The sequence below is a fragment of the Fragaria vesca genome, linkage group LG2, assembly GCF_000184155.1.
Source record: "Fragaria vesca subsp. vesca linkage group LG2, FraVesHawaii_1.0, whole genome shotgun sequence".
Classification (NCBI taxonomy): domain Eukaryota; kingdom Viridiplantae; phylum Streptophyta; class Magnoliopsida; order Rosales; family Rosaceae; genus Fragaria; species Fragaria vesca.
In genome coordinates this window covers 25,547,062-25,562,233 of record NC_020492.1, presented here as the reverse complement: position 1 = coordinate 25,562,233, position 15,172 = coordinate 25,547,062, and the positions used below count along the sequence as shown (strand labels likewise).

The window sequence follows — 15,172 nt, the reverse complement described above, 5'->3', positions numbered from 1 at the left end:
TCGTCGGCTAAAGTCTGGACTATAGCCGACGACTTATACGTGTGTCGTCGGCTAAAGTCACCACAGACGAGCTTTTCCCGACGAAATCTTAGCCGACGAAAGGTCGTCGGCTAAGATCTTAGCCGACGAATTAAGCTGACAGGCCGACGAAAAATTTTCGTCGGCTAAAGAGCTTGTCCTGGTAGTGATAACGCCCAGACGCCATGAGGCATAAAAAAGTCCTAATGAAAGGAACTTATTGTAATAGAAAACTATAAACTAAAAAAGCAGCCCAAAGCCCAAAAAGAAATTAACCCTAAACCAAAAACAGTTGACCTAGCCCAACTTTCCTTCACAGCTTCACAGTTGCAGGAAGGACATGGAAGAAGGACACCGTAGCGGTCGCCGCCTTGAGATGAAGTTGCCTTCCTGAGACGTCGCCATTGTGAGACGTCGCTGCCTTGTTTCGCGCAGCCACAAGCACACCACGGGGGGAAGAAACTCCATCGTCGCCACGAACTTAGAGACCAAACAACATCTCCACCAAACCAAAAACTCCTCCCATGAATAAACAAGGACGGAGATGGAATCGGGAAGATGAAACTAGATCTGCTCTTCGAGTCCATGGTACCATACCTCCAACCTAATCTGAAAAGCCACGCTGATCAAAAGCTATTAAAAACCACTGGTCAATTACCACTCAAAGCATTTGGTTGCTGACATATCCTTCATCCGGCAACAAGGTCATATGGCTTCAGTAGATCTAAAGACCCACCTAGCGTTAGACCGCCACCGGATGAGGGTAGGATTTCGTGGTTGGTGGCCGACTTAGAGAGAGATAGAGAGAGCTTTAGGGTTTTTTTAAGGCCGAATATTAATTGTAGACTATGTAAATATGGTTTTGGTGGTTAGAGGAGAGGGTTTGATTATATTATGAATTTTCCAACGATTTCGAGAATTAATTTTTAGTTGTACTTTTTATTAATATGGGTAGAAGGTATCGATATGAGCTATCCATATACGGTTAGCTCTGGCACGTATACACACACATCTATATACAAACCTTTTCAAATACAAACATCCTTATTTTATTCAAAAGGTACAGATTTTCTTAATTTGACCCATTTTTTGATCATATTTTCTCATTTTAACCGTTCACAATATAGGTATATATAAATAATTTAATAATATGTAGTAAAATTAGAAAATGAAAATATAGAAGGAAAATAATAAAAAATATAATTTATTATTCTTGAATTGGAAAGTTTAAAGAGAATAAATATTACTTTTTTTGTATAATTATTGTCTATAATAGTCAGTATGAAAGAGGTTGATTTTGTCATTCAATTACTCATAATAGAGTGAGGTCAAGTAAGCAAATTTGGAGGTCTTAATAGCCGCACTCGGGAAAATATGATCTAAAAGTGTGTCAATTAAGAAAATCAGTACATTTTGAATAAATAAGGATATTTGAACCAAATAATAATTATATATATATATACGAAAACGATGTGAAGCGGACGTCCGCACAGTCCTTAAAGTGCGGACGGCTCCGACGACTGCGCGCCTCCACCCCAGCGGACTTCAGCGGCGTCCCTGACCACTTTCCCTCTCCGGCGAGTCCGCCGAATTTCAGTTTTCCGGCGAGATTGATCTTGTGTGAAGTTTTGGGTGGAGGTTACTGCCCAGACCTTCAAATCGATCCCGCTGGAGTCCGCTCAGGTGGAGGCGCGCCGTCGTTGGAGCCGTTCGGTGGAGAACAGAGGGATGTCCGCACTTTAAGCCCAGTGCAGACGTCCGCTCGACATCCGGCCTATATATATATATATACAGATTTTCTCAGGTGCGGATGTCCGCATTTATTCTTACGGTGCAGATTTCCACTTTACACTCACTTTTCAATCGAATTTTCATATCTCCACCATCTAGTCTTTAGATATTAATGTATAGATCATCTCTGCAAAATTTCAGCCAATTTGGTTATCATTAAGGCACTCAAACTCGATTAAACCAATGGATGAACATAATTCTGTCGAACTTGAACCGTTCCTGTTTATAACAGAAAAACGCAGTTTTGAGTGCCTTAATGATAACCAAATTGGTTGAAATTTTGCAGAGATGATCTATACATTAGTATCTAAATACTAGATGGTGAAGATGTGAAAATTCGATTGAAAAGTGAGTGTAAAGTGGAAATCCGCACCGTAAGAATAAATGCGGACGTCCGCAGCTGAGAAGCCCTGTGTGTGTGTGTATATATATATATATATATATTCTATGATTACTTAAGTATAACTTAAGTTTGTACTTCCACTACTTTTTCATGGGCATTACTAAACTTCTCAATGTACGGGATGATTGATGGTCTCATTGGTCTCTCTGCTTGGTTGCCCTCACTCCTTAATTGCCATGAAAATTTTCATGTCTTTCGCTATGCGCTACTGCAGCTTGTTCTCAGGTTTTATCATCCCCGGACTGGTATGCCTTGTTTCACTGCATTTGGTTTAATTTGTCCCACAAACTATATCGTTTTAACACTTGCGCTCCACACGTACTGCAGCTAATCCAGTTGCTTCGGATCTCAAGTTGGTTAATTACTAGCTAGCTAGAAAAAGGAGGTCATCGACTATTGCCTACCGGAGAAATGCAAACCGCGGATGACTTATGGGCTATATATGACTATGGCTTCCTCATTCCTGTACGTAGTGGGTTGTTGCTCATATTCTTCTTCTTCGTATATGCCTTCGGCATCGAGTACCTTGACATCCAAAGGAGATAAACCACTTCATTGTCCAGAAGTACGTGAAACTTCAGAATGTAAAATAGCTAGTTGAGACGTCTTACAAATTATAGGCCAGGGGGCTGTGTACGTGATCAGGCATGCATTCATATACGTTTACCCAGTTTTGTGTATCGAGTTTTGCTCTTAATCGTCTTGTATGCTCTTGAAATATAATGCAATAAACTCTTCACATTGTTCTTGATATATAAGGTCTATCTTCAGTTCTTCACAGGCTAGGCCGGATGACAGGAATGCAATTCACACTAGCTATCTGAAACTGCTAACATATATATAGGGCAATGGTTCTAGATCATTTTGAAACCCTAAAAACATAATATACAAACAAATACATATGCACAAAATCAATACTGAACTCGATCTGCATTTGATAATATCTATCAATCAAGATTCAAGAGAGAATATTAAGCTCTAATTTTTACCTTGCATATTGCTGGATAACTACAGCTAGCTAGCAGTGTAAACTGTACTGGCCAGCAGTCTCTCTCTGAACATCGATCTGTGTCACAGCTCTCTCAATCCCACTAGCTAGGGATCCAGTTTTGCCAACCAGCAAAGTTGATGGTCATGGATGATCATCCAATCAAGAGAGAGATGATTGGATGGTCATCTATGACCATCAACTTTGCTGGTCGACAAAACTGGATCCGCGAGCTAGTTCTTATCTTTTATATCGATCACATCTGCTCCCCTTCTTTCCAAACTTGGATTACGTCACTTACAGCTTCTGTCTATTCTTCTAGTTAATGTCAATACATAGTAGCCAGCTAGCATGAATTATTCTCAAAATAAACTTTCAACATCTCCTATACAATTACACAGACCCTTCAATTCAGTTTCTGGAATCTTGAATGAGTCCGTTTTGATGAACTTTGAAGATTTGGATAACTTCGCCATCCCGGAACCTCAATTAATTTCACAAGGTCAATTATTGGTGATTATTTGAGAACTTCATGTACTACATGCGGTGTGCGCTCTTAGTCTTCAGTCAATAATAGAATGAACTCAAATTAGGCAGCAGTTGCAATTAGCGTTCAATCATGACTATAGAGAGAGAGTGAATGCTGAATACAAAGACAGCTAGGAATCAGGTTAATTCAATCAGTTAATTAGAGTATACCAAACTTGAATAAGGCCAAATGATGTATACTACGTACTGTCCAAACTTACTTACTTATTATCGAGTCCATTAATTCCTACATTATGTGGTTGTTATGTAACGAAATCTGTACTGCGACCCTACTTATCTGCAGGCAACAACAAGTGTGATAATCTAGATAGATATCTACTTTATTATTGGGAGCAATAAGTGTGACATTTTAGGTTATGGTCGTTTTTTTTAATTCAAGGTTGAATATTTCTTTGGCCTTGCAAGCTATAGACAACCCAACAATCTTTCACCTTGGCAACATACCACCTGAATAACGATATTTGGTCACTTTGATGTTTCACGTAAGGACAATAATGTAGATCTTGAAATTAACCAAGGAATCTCAACTTTTAAAAAGTTTCTGATGATCAAAGAGTACGTAGAAATATTTGAACTTGTAATCATTTTTCATCGGATAAAACGAGCTAGAAATACCCTAACTACAATTTTATTATTTTTGTAATTAGGGAATTATTATCTATTTTAGATAACAATTTTGTTTCCGATGAGTCGTGGCCTGGTTGGTTAAGGTGTTAACTAACGATTTTGAGGTCACGGATTTAAATCTCATTGACATATGTAGGGTGCGTGAGTTATTTAATAAAAAAAATTTTAAAAAAAAAATAAAAGAAAAAGATAACATGGAAATCCCATGTTGTAGGGTTTTTAAAAACACGCGCGTCTAGAAGACTATGCTTGGAAAAGTAAACGTTGATGTTCCGACGTCATTCATTGAACCTCATTTTGCTAAAGGTATGTATCATGTATGGCGGCTTTCTTTCTTTTTTTATTTTTTTTTTCTCTTTTCAAAACAAAAATTTACTGAATATACCGAGTATTTTGTTAATGACATATTTTTTCCCAGGGCTAATGCACCATTGTAGTTTTTGGATGATTAAGCTTTTGCTCTTTCTTTCTCTCGGGTACAACATTCGTTAGTTAGTTAATAAAAAATATATCTTGCTTTACGAGGTATCTTAACAAAACCAGACTAATACTTCATATCACATACGTAAATATAAAACTTAAAAATCTCTCAAATTAACTTACTCATTACTGAAAACGGTGAAAGTTGATATTCTAATGCTAAGAGGGTTTCATGCCTCTCTCTCTCTATATATATATATATATATATATATCACTATTTGATTGGACAGAAGACTTGGTTGTCTAAAGTGTGCCATTAAGGAATGGGAACCTAACTGTGGGACTATGCTAATTAGGTCATGGATGTTTACAGCTAGCCACATCATACCAGATAGACCATCTAGAAGAGCTCAACTTAATTGAGACATTTTCCAGATATTTTCGCTGTGTGCTATCAATTACTTGGTTACGTTCTCCCTTGGGAGAATACCTTGTTAGTCTTCATGATGTGATACGTATTATTACATATATGTCACATATCACATTTATTATAGTTATGTATGACTCTCTACATGTCAAAACTGATCATAGAAGCTTCCACTAGGTCTAGCTTCCCAATTTTTTAAACACTAGTCTTCGTTGGAAGAAGGTTAAGTAAATGCAAACACACAATTTCTATATGATGAATCGAACAATAATAAATTTTCATTAAAAATCGTTCCTTTTGAGTTAAAAATATCATTTACTATGAAATTTAGCAACAATACCTACAAATAATAACATTCCTTTTACACGGTCAGAAAATACCCAAATCGTACTATCCTCACAAGAATACAACCAAGCACACCCGACCCCTAGTACATAAACTATTTTTCATAATTTCAACAAAGAGAAAAAAAACTATTTTTGAATACTCACGAAAAAACAGATGAAAAACCCTATAGAAATCACTCTTTATTAGATCGTAAGTCTATATTATTGAAATTTAATTTATATTCGGATGACTTATACAAATATTCGACACATTAAGAGAGTTTGTACAAATTATATCGTATTGTACGTTAATGTAAAATCTTTTGATTCTATTAAAGAAGATTTCTAGATGCAATAACGTACGAGTAGCAGGTAACAACGTGCTAAATTGGAAATTAAGATAAAGAATTTATGAGTACAATAATATTTTTGTTTTCTGGAGAAAACCCTATTCGAGTCCATAAAATAAGGCCAAGTCCCCGAGTTTTGACCGAAGACTTTCTGCAACAGAGAACAAGCTTTATTCCAGTTTAAAAAAATGATTCAGAGACTGAGAGATGCACTCCCGCTTTTTGACCTCCACGTATTCTTTCTCTCTCTCTCTCTCTCTCTCTCTCTCTCTCTCTCTATATAATCATCACCCTAAACTCCTCACAACGAAAAACACGTCTCTTCTCTCTTTCTTTCATATTGTCATTCTTCACCAAAAGTCTGTACTTGATCACTACTTTCAACTTGGGAAGTCCCAAGTTCCGGCTAGCGTTGAGGTTTGATCACTTTCCCATTTTGGGTGCACCAACCTCAGTTTAGTTTGGTTTGCTTACCGCCAAAAAAAAATGGCGGCGGCAATGGCCGGAGAAGACTTAATGAGGCAGTCCAGCAGCCGGAGAAGCTGGCGATCGACAAGTGTCCGGGAAATGTGGAACGCTCCGGACGTGTTCCAGAGGAGCGTCCGGCAGCCGGCGTTGGATGAGGAGGAGGAGCTCAAGTGGGCCGCCATAGAGAGGTTGCCGACTTACGATAGGATGAGGAGAGGGATGTTGAGGAATGTGATGAGCAATGGAAGGGTTGTGGCTGAGGAAGTCGACGTTGCCCATCTTGGGGATTCTGATAAGAAGCAGCTGATGGAGAGCATACTTAAGGTTATTGAGGAGGACAATGAGAAGTTCTTGAAGAAGCTCAGAGCCAGAAATGACAGGTAATTGAATTCGGAAATTAATAGTGTGTTCAATTCCGGATTTAAGGTTACTTTGAATCTGAAATATTCTTAGTTTGTTTGCTTGGTACGAGTTCATAGATGTGTTTTGTTGGCTTTGTTGCTAGCCAAGTTGTGATACCTATGTTGCCTAAATTTTGATTTGTGATTTGGGGAACAGGGTCGGTATCGATATTCCTAAAGTTGAGGTTAGATTCCAGAATCTAGCAATAGAGGGAGATGCGTTTGTAGGCACCAGAGCACTTCCGACTCTTTGGAATTCCACCTTGAACGCAATAGAGGTATTGCAAAGACATTTCCCAGTATTCAAGTTCACAATTTTGTGTCGTGTGCCTGTTGTGATTTGTGAATTTATAGATTTCTAAATTACTGTTTATGTGATTAGGGAATACTGGGACTTGTTGGACTTTCACCATCGAAGAAAAGAATTGTTAAGATTCTACAAAATGTTAGTGGTATCGTCAAACCAGCAAGGTATGCAAATGAGCTTTGGCAAATATATATATAATCTACTGGTTGCAATTCTACTTCTATATGAATCAACTTTACATATTAGTTCGTCAGCAAAACCTCAAATAGTGAATAACATGACCTGTAGAGCTAGTTGGTTTACAACTTTACATATCCAAAAAAAGTAGTTTCATGCTACATGGTTTAGTTTCTGTGCTCCTTCCATGAGATTGTTGCTTTGTTTGTTTTCAGGATGACACTTCTTCTTGGACCTCCGGGGTCAGGAAAGACAACATTGCTAAAAGCACTATCTGGCAAACTAGATAGGGATCTTAGGGTAATTCGTTATTCTCTATGTCTCAACTTTTATCAGTTTATGTAAGCTGTATTTGATCAGCCTACATGTCTTGCTTTTCATCTGTATTGATAACTCGTGCTTTTAAACAGGTAAATGGGAAGGTCACTTATTGCGGCCATGAATTCAATGAATTTGTACCTCAGAGAACCTCTGCTTATATTAGCCAGCATGATCTTCATTATGGTGAGATGACAGTTCGTGAAACACTTGATTTCTCTGGACGTTGCCTAGGAGTTGGAACAAGGTATGATATACTAGTAGAGTTGTCTAGACGGGAGAAAGATGCAGGCATCAAACCAGATCCTGGGATTGATGCATACATGAAAGCCACATCTGTGGCGGGACAGGAAACAAGTTTGATTACAGATTATATTCTCAAGGTCTGTTGATTCAACCATACAACTTTTTCGTTTAAATCTCAAGTGTATATTGTACAAGCTAGCCTGACTGTTTCTGATTCTTTCAACAGATACTTGGATTAGATATCTGTGCTGATATAATGGTGGGTGATGACATGAGAAGGGGGATATCTGGTGGACAAAAGAAGCGTGTCACGACCGGTATGTGATTGTTCCATGATGATTACGCTTTCTTATATTTGCTGAATATGTAAGCAAATGTATTGACGACTTTTTAATCGTTTGGAACTAATGTGCAAACCCATTTCCATTGATAACTTGAGTTGGTTTACTGAATGCAGGAGAAATGTTGGTTGGACCAGCAAAAGCATTTTTCATGGATGAAATATCAACAGGGCTGGACAGTTCCACAACCTTTCAGATTATTAAATACATGAGACAGATGGTTCACATTTTGGATGTGTCAATGGTCATCGCTCTCTTGCAGCCCGCACCTGAGACGTACGATCTTTTTGATGATGTTATCCTTCTCTCGGAGGGTCAGATTGTTTATCAAGGCCCACGCGAGAATGTCCTCGAGTTCTTTGAATATATGGGATTCAAATGCCCTGACAGAAAAGGTGTTGCAGACTTCTTGCAAGAAGTTACCTCAAAGAAGGACCAAGAACAATACTGGTTTAAGAAGAACCAACCTTACAGATTAGTCACAGTAGATGATTTTGTTCGGGCGTTCAGCTCCTTCCATGTTGGCCAACGGCTTGGCGAAGAATTAAGAGTTTCTTATGACAAAAGACAAGCCCATCCTGCTGCTTTGGTTAAGGAAAAGTATGGAATTTCCAATATGGAGCTCTTCAAGGCATGCTTTGCAAGGGAATGGCTCTTAATGAAGCGGAACTCTTTTGTGTACATATTCAAAACTACACAGATTGCCATCATGGCTACAATTGCTTTGACAGTGTTCTTAAGAACGGAAATGAAATCTGGGAAAGAAGAATATTCAGCAAAATATTGGGGGGCACTGTTTTTCAGTCTCATTAATGTCATGTTTAATGGAATGACAGAGCTTGCCATGACAGTTTTCCGGCTTCCAGTGTTCTTTAAACAGAGGGATGCCTTGTTCTATCCAGCATGGGCATTTGCGTTGCCCATTTGGGTGACCAGAATTCCTGTTTCAGTGTTGGAATCTGCAATATGGATCATTTTTACCTATTACACCATAGGATTTGCACCTGATCCTAGTCGGTAAGTGTTACTCTATTACTGTTTTCATTTACAGATGTTATATATATATATATGTCTAGATGTGATGTTAAAAATTAAAAACTTGTGTTTTTTTTTTTTCTGTCTGACCCATCTTCAATATGTTCAGGTTCTTCAAACAGTTATTGGCTTTCATTGGTATAAGCCAGATGGCTCTCTCCCTCTTTCGTTTCATTGCAGCTCTTGGAAGATCAGATGTGGTTGCTAACACCATAGGTTCATTTACACTGCTATTGGTGTTTGTCCTGGGAGGTTATATTGTTGCTAAAGGTCAGCCTCCTTTATCTACTCAATGCTTGTATCAATTAGACTGATATAATTTTTAAAAATGATTTAACGATTCTCATCTTGATGTGCAGATGACATCCAGTCATGGATGATATGGGGCTACTATGTCTCACCTATGATGTATGGACAGAATGCAATTGCTATTAATGAATTTCTTGATGATAGATGGGGCGGCGTAAGTTATCTTAAATCTCAGTTCATTTCCTCCTATACATGAATAATAACAATTTGAAGACCCATGATCGTCAGGCTCAAGTTATCAAGTTTGACAATTTTTTTTTTTTGTTATCCCTTGGAACAGCCACCAGTCAACTCCACTCAGCCCACTGTTGGAAAAGCCCTTCTCAGAGAAAGAGGCCTGTACACTACAGAATCTTGGTATTGGATCTGTGTTGCAGCGCTTTTCGGGTTTTCTCTTATCTTCAATCTGATGTTCATTGCAGCATTGACCTACTTGAACCGTAAGTTTAATAACTTTCATTTATCATTTATCTATTTTTATGATAATGGATACAAGTGTTGACTATTTTTTTATGTACAACTCATTTTAGCTCTTGGCGACAACAAAACTCTACTTGGGGAGGATGACTCTGAAAACAAGAGGAGGCCACGATTGACAGAAGGTTGAAATACTATATATCTTGTGTATCACTTAACTTGGATCTTTTTACTGGAAAGCCTTTCTTTTTATATTTTATATATTATGAATTACACTGGAAACATGACCCTACAAAATTATAAATTTCCTACAGGTATTGATATGCAAGTGAGAAATGCAGAAGGAAGTTCAAACGTACAAGCCAAGAGAGGAATGGTGTTGCCGTTCCAGCCCCTTTCACTCGCTTTCAGCCATGTGAACTACTATGTGGATATGCCTGCGGTAAGTCAGTACGTACTATGGTGTTACCCTACCAGCCCCCTTCCATAAAGCTTTAAATTTCCTGAAAGCCGTGTGATGCTTGTTTCAAAATATAAACAGAATTAGATAGTGTAAATGCTTCAAATTGAGTTTGATATGAATCTTCAAAATTCATAGTCAGTACAGAAACTCAGAAAACACATTGTTGTATGTATTGGTAGTAACATTTTTGTTTCATTCTCAGGAGATGAAGACCCAAGGTATTGAAGAGAACCGATTGCAGCTACTAAGAGATGTTAATGGGGCATTCAGGCCAGGGATTCTCACTGCATTAGTTGGTGTTAGTGGTGCTGGGAAAACTACTTTGATGGATGTCCTTGCTGGAAGAAAAACTGGTGGTTATATCGAAGGAAATATTAGCATCTCTGGATACCCAAAAAACCAAACCACATTTGCTCGGGTTAGCGGTTATTGTGAACAGAACGACATTCATTCACCGTATGTTACTGTTTATGAATCTCTGCTATACTCTGCCTGGTTACGTCTGTCTAAGGATGTCGACAAAAGCAAACGAAAGGTATATCATTTAGTAAACCGTTAATATGAAACCAGTGGACTTGGTAGATATTGCTATGTAGTTGACACTGATTTTCTTGTTTATAGATGTTTGTTGATGAAGTTATGGACTTGGTGGAGCTTCACCCCTTGAGGAATGCTTTAGTTGGACTTCCTGGAGTTGATGGACTTTCAACTGAACAAAGAAAGAGGCTAACCATTGCTGTAGAATTGGTTGCTAATCCTTCCATTATCTTTATGGATGAGCCAACATCAGGGCTTGATGCTAGAGCAGCTGCAATTGTTATGCGTACTGTAAGAAACACAGTTGATACCGGTCGAACTGTTGTCTGCACCATTCACCAACCTAGCATTGATATTTTCGAAGCTTTTGACGAGGTATTATTAACCTTTCAAATTGATACGTCTATCTGTAACGACTAACGCTGTCTCTATGTCCAGTTCCATATTTCACCTTGATTTTCTTTTCCTTTGCAGCTTTTCTTAATGAAAAGAGGAGGACAAGTGATTTATGCTGGACCACTTGGTGACCGGTCTCACAAGCTTGTTGAATATTTTGAGGTAACTTTATACATGCTTTTGTGTTCAGTTCAATTATAATTCTCTGGAGTTATATTGTTTCTGCATTCTGGATAGTTTGAATATTTTTTTATAATGATTGAATAACTGCATATGAAATAATATATTGTGGATAGCATAGTAACTATATCAAAACTTCTTGCAGGCCATTCCTGGAGTTCCAAAGATCAAAGATGGCTACAATCCTGCTACATGGATGTTGGAGGTCAGCTCTGCTGCAGTTGAGGCTCAAAATAACATTGATTTTGCTGAAGTATATGCGAACTCTGAGCTGTATAGGTATGTGGAGTGTTTTTGTTTAGCCTTTTCATTTGTATTTGTCCAAATCTCATATTAGTTCTCAATTTTTGCGGTCACTTGTTCAGGAGCGTTCAAGAACAGATCAAGGAATTGAGCACACCAGTCCCAGGCTCCAAGGACCTTTACTTCCCCACCCAATTCTCCCAGAGCTTCCCAACTCAGTGCAAGGCTTGCTTTTGGAAACAACACTGGTCATACTGGAGGAACTCGCACTACAATGCCATCAGGTTTTTCAAACAATAGTCATCGGCTCACTTTTTGGTGTCATCTTCTGGAACAAAGGAGACGTGCTGTAAGTTTAAGAACTTTAAACTAAAAGATCCATGTTTCTATAAATGTTCTATCCTAGAGTTCTCACTTCTATGATTTTTCAACAGAGATAAACAACAAGATATTGTTAACCTGTTGGGAGCAACCTATTCTGCTGTTCTCTTCCTTGGAGCGGGCAACGCTTCTTCTGTGCAATCTGTAGTTTCTATCGAGAGAACAGTTTTCTACCGAGAAAGAGCAGCAGGAATGTATTCCGAGTTGCCTTATGCATTTGCTCAGGTAAAGACATTCGAACCTAGACTCACTTTTGTATTTGTTTTTGCCTTGCACCAAATTATATATACTGCTTTGTTTTATATTTATTAATTTTTTATGGACATTTTTTGACGTAGGTGGCCATTGAGACGGTTTATGTTGCCATACAAACCTTCATTTATTCCCTTCTTCTGTTCACTATGATCGGCTACGAATTCAAAATTGAGAAGTTCTTGTACTTCTACTACTTCATATTCATGTGTTTTACATACTTCTCTATGTATGGAATGATGGTGGTTGCCCTAACTCCTGGCCATCAAATCGCGGCAATTGTCATGTCCTTCTTCATGAGTTTCTGGAATTTGTTCTCTGGATTCCTTATTGCTAGACCGGTATGTTATAATTTTTTTTTTTTCTTCATGGACAAATGAAAGTAGTTACTATTTTCATTGCCCTTACTCATAGCTAGGAATGTTACAAATATAAAAATGCTTGAGAAAATTTGCCAACTATAATATGAACTTAAGATGAGTCTTACAATATTCGTTCTCCAATTTGCAGCTCATCCCAATATGGTGGAGGTGGTACTACTGGGGTTCTCCAGTTGCTTGGACAATCTACGGTGTCATTGCATCTCAATTCGGTGATCGGAACGATAAGATTATCCAAACTGCTGCAGGACATGTAAAAGTGGATGAATTCCTTAAGGCGACTTGGGGTTATGACCACGACTTCCTCATACCAGTTGTTGTTGCTCATGTTGGCTGGGTCCTCCTCTTCTTCTTTGTCTTTGCTTATGGTATCAAGTACCTTAACTTCCAGAGAAGATGATCAAGCACACTCATTGTGGATATACTCAGCCTTTTCAGGGATGTTATAGCAGCAAGTCAGACTGAAAACAACTCTGATTCTTTTCGTCTTTTTTGTATCATAATATATGTAGTAATTTTGATTGGCTTGGGCAACTTCTTTCCCAGTTAACATTTTTGGTCCTATTATTTCATCAATATTCAATAAAAGAAGCCTCAACAATGGCATTGTTCTTCTATTTTCTAATCTACCATGAGAACATAACTCATCCATGATTTGTATGATAGCGACTGAAATCGGGCGTTTCAATTAAAAACTTTTTTGTGTCAATTGTAGTATATAGCAAATAATGGTATCGTTATAAAAGTCGGGGATTGAGGGTACTTTTACAATTTACGTTAATTATAAAACTAGAGAAAACAAAAGATGATAGTACTAGAGATATGGGGTTTTGTGATTATAAACAAAAGAAAACAAAGAAACAAAATAAAGCAGAAAAGATCAGATGGATGAGATGTTAGAGACTTGGAAATCCACCACCAAGTATGTTTCAAGACATGTTAACAACCAAAACTTCAATCATTAAGTCGCAAATCAGTATCAATCAAGAACAAACCGTGAACGCACTGTGTAAGTCCTTATTATTTCCTTTAATTACTTAAGCAAGATGAACACACTGTTATTAAGCCTTTAGAATAACCAATCAAGGTATAGACGCTATCCTATCAACAAATTATTCTAAGCACTAAGATCAATGAAAGTTTGATTGAACAAGTATGCAAAACTAGTGTGAAACGCCTACCTAGCATGCAATCCTTTTTATTGGTTTCACTTTCACCTATTGTCCTATAGGTTTTACTATCTTAAATTAAGCTGTATTAACCGTTTAGGAGATTAAACAACCTAATTCTAGCCCCACTCACAAATTCATAATGTTCTATGTTGCGCATACATGAACATAAACAAGCAAGAGTTCTCCATAAACCAAAACCAAATAAACAATTTGAAAGACTCAATAATTTGAAACTAAGGTTCAAAACAATATCTAAAACATTCTTGGGGCTTCAAACCTTGCCCTTAACTAAGAGAATTCAGCCACACATGGCTGCAAAATCACACAAGAAGAATAAAAGATGGCAAAGGAAAGGTAAACCATGGATGATGGAGAGATCAATGATGGCTTGGCGGCTTCCTTGTGCGAGTCCGCAACTATGGAGGTTCTGATGATGTGAGATCGCTGCCTCCTCTAATCTTCATGTCTCCCCCTTCTTTTTTGTTGTGGTTAGGGTTATGAAACCTTAAAACTCGTCTACGGGCTTGCCAATATGGTCTGGGCCTCGAAATAGAAGTTTTGGTCCAAATCAGAAATTCGGGCAGACTGACCTTCGGCCACTCAAACAATCATAACTTCTTCTCCAAAATAGGTATTGATGATCCGTAAAAGGTTCTGGAAAGTAGACTCTTGTAGCTTTCCATTGATATATGGCACATCTCCTGGATCGTTGTGAGATAATCACAATATTCTGTCGAAGTTGACTAACAATTTCTGACAGATTTTTCTGATTTCTTTCCTTGCACGACATGGATTCTTTTTCCTTCAAGATTTATCCTCTTTCGTCTCTTTTGGGCTCCTCGACTTTATTTATGACCTAAAAACACAAACTTAGTTAATATGAATATTGTTAAAGGAATTACATAACTAAATAGGGTCAGAAATACATTATAAACTATCACACCCCGGTCCTGACGTCGGCGGTTTTTAAGCGCCGGACGCCGATTCTGAGGCGTGAACGAGTGTTACAAAGCCGAATAAAATAAAAACACTATCTTCTAGGCTTGTCGGCTACCCTTTCCTGGCTCGGTCAAATCTAAGTACTTCTTTACAAAAAATATTAGAGATGGGTGGGTGAGCATAACCACGCGCTCAGTGAGTAGACTAATGTAATATGCCCGCAAAGTCATGTCATTTTACACAGGCTACAAAATACGTGTATCGTATACACATCACTTCAAACAATTCATCACATCGCATAATCCTTTCTT

General features: G+C 38.0%; 1 pseudogene across 1 annotated transcript in view; it reads left to right on the top strand.

Annotated features, from left to right (window-relative positions):
* Nucleotides 1-13,366, top strand: part of LOC101312514 — a 56,184-nt pseudogene extending 42,818 nt beyond the window's left edge. The window contains exons 15-20 of the transcript XR_184046.1: nucleotides 11,393-11,476; nucleotides 11,640-11,773; nucleotides 11,860-12,086; nucleotides 12,172-12,343; nucleotides 12,457-12,711; nucleotides 12,881-13,366. The product of XR_184046.1 is annotated as a pleiotropic drug resistance protein 2-like (transcript). The remainder of the gene's footprint in view (nucleotides 1-11,392; nucleotides 11,477-11,639; nucleotides 11,774-11,859; nucleotides 12,087-12,171; nucleotides 12,344-12,456; nucleotides 12,712-12,880) is intronic.
* Nucleotides 13,367-15,172: the final 1,806 nt, after the last annotated feature.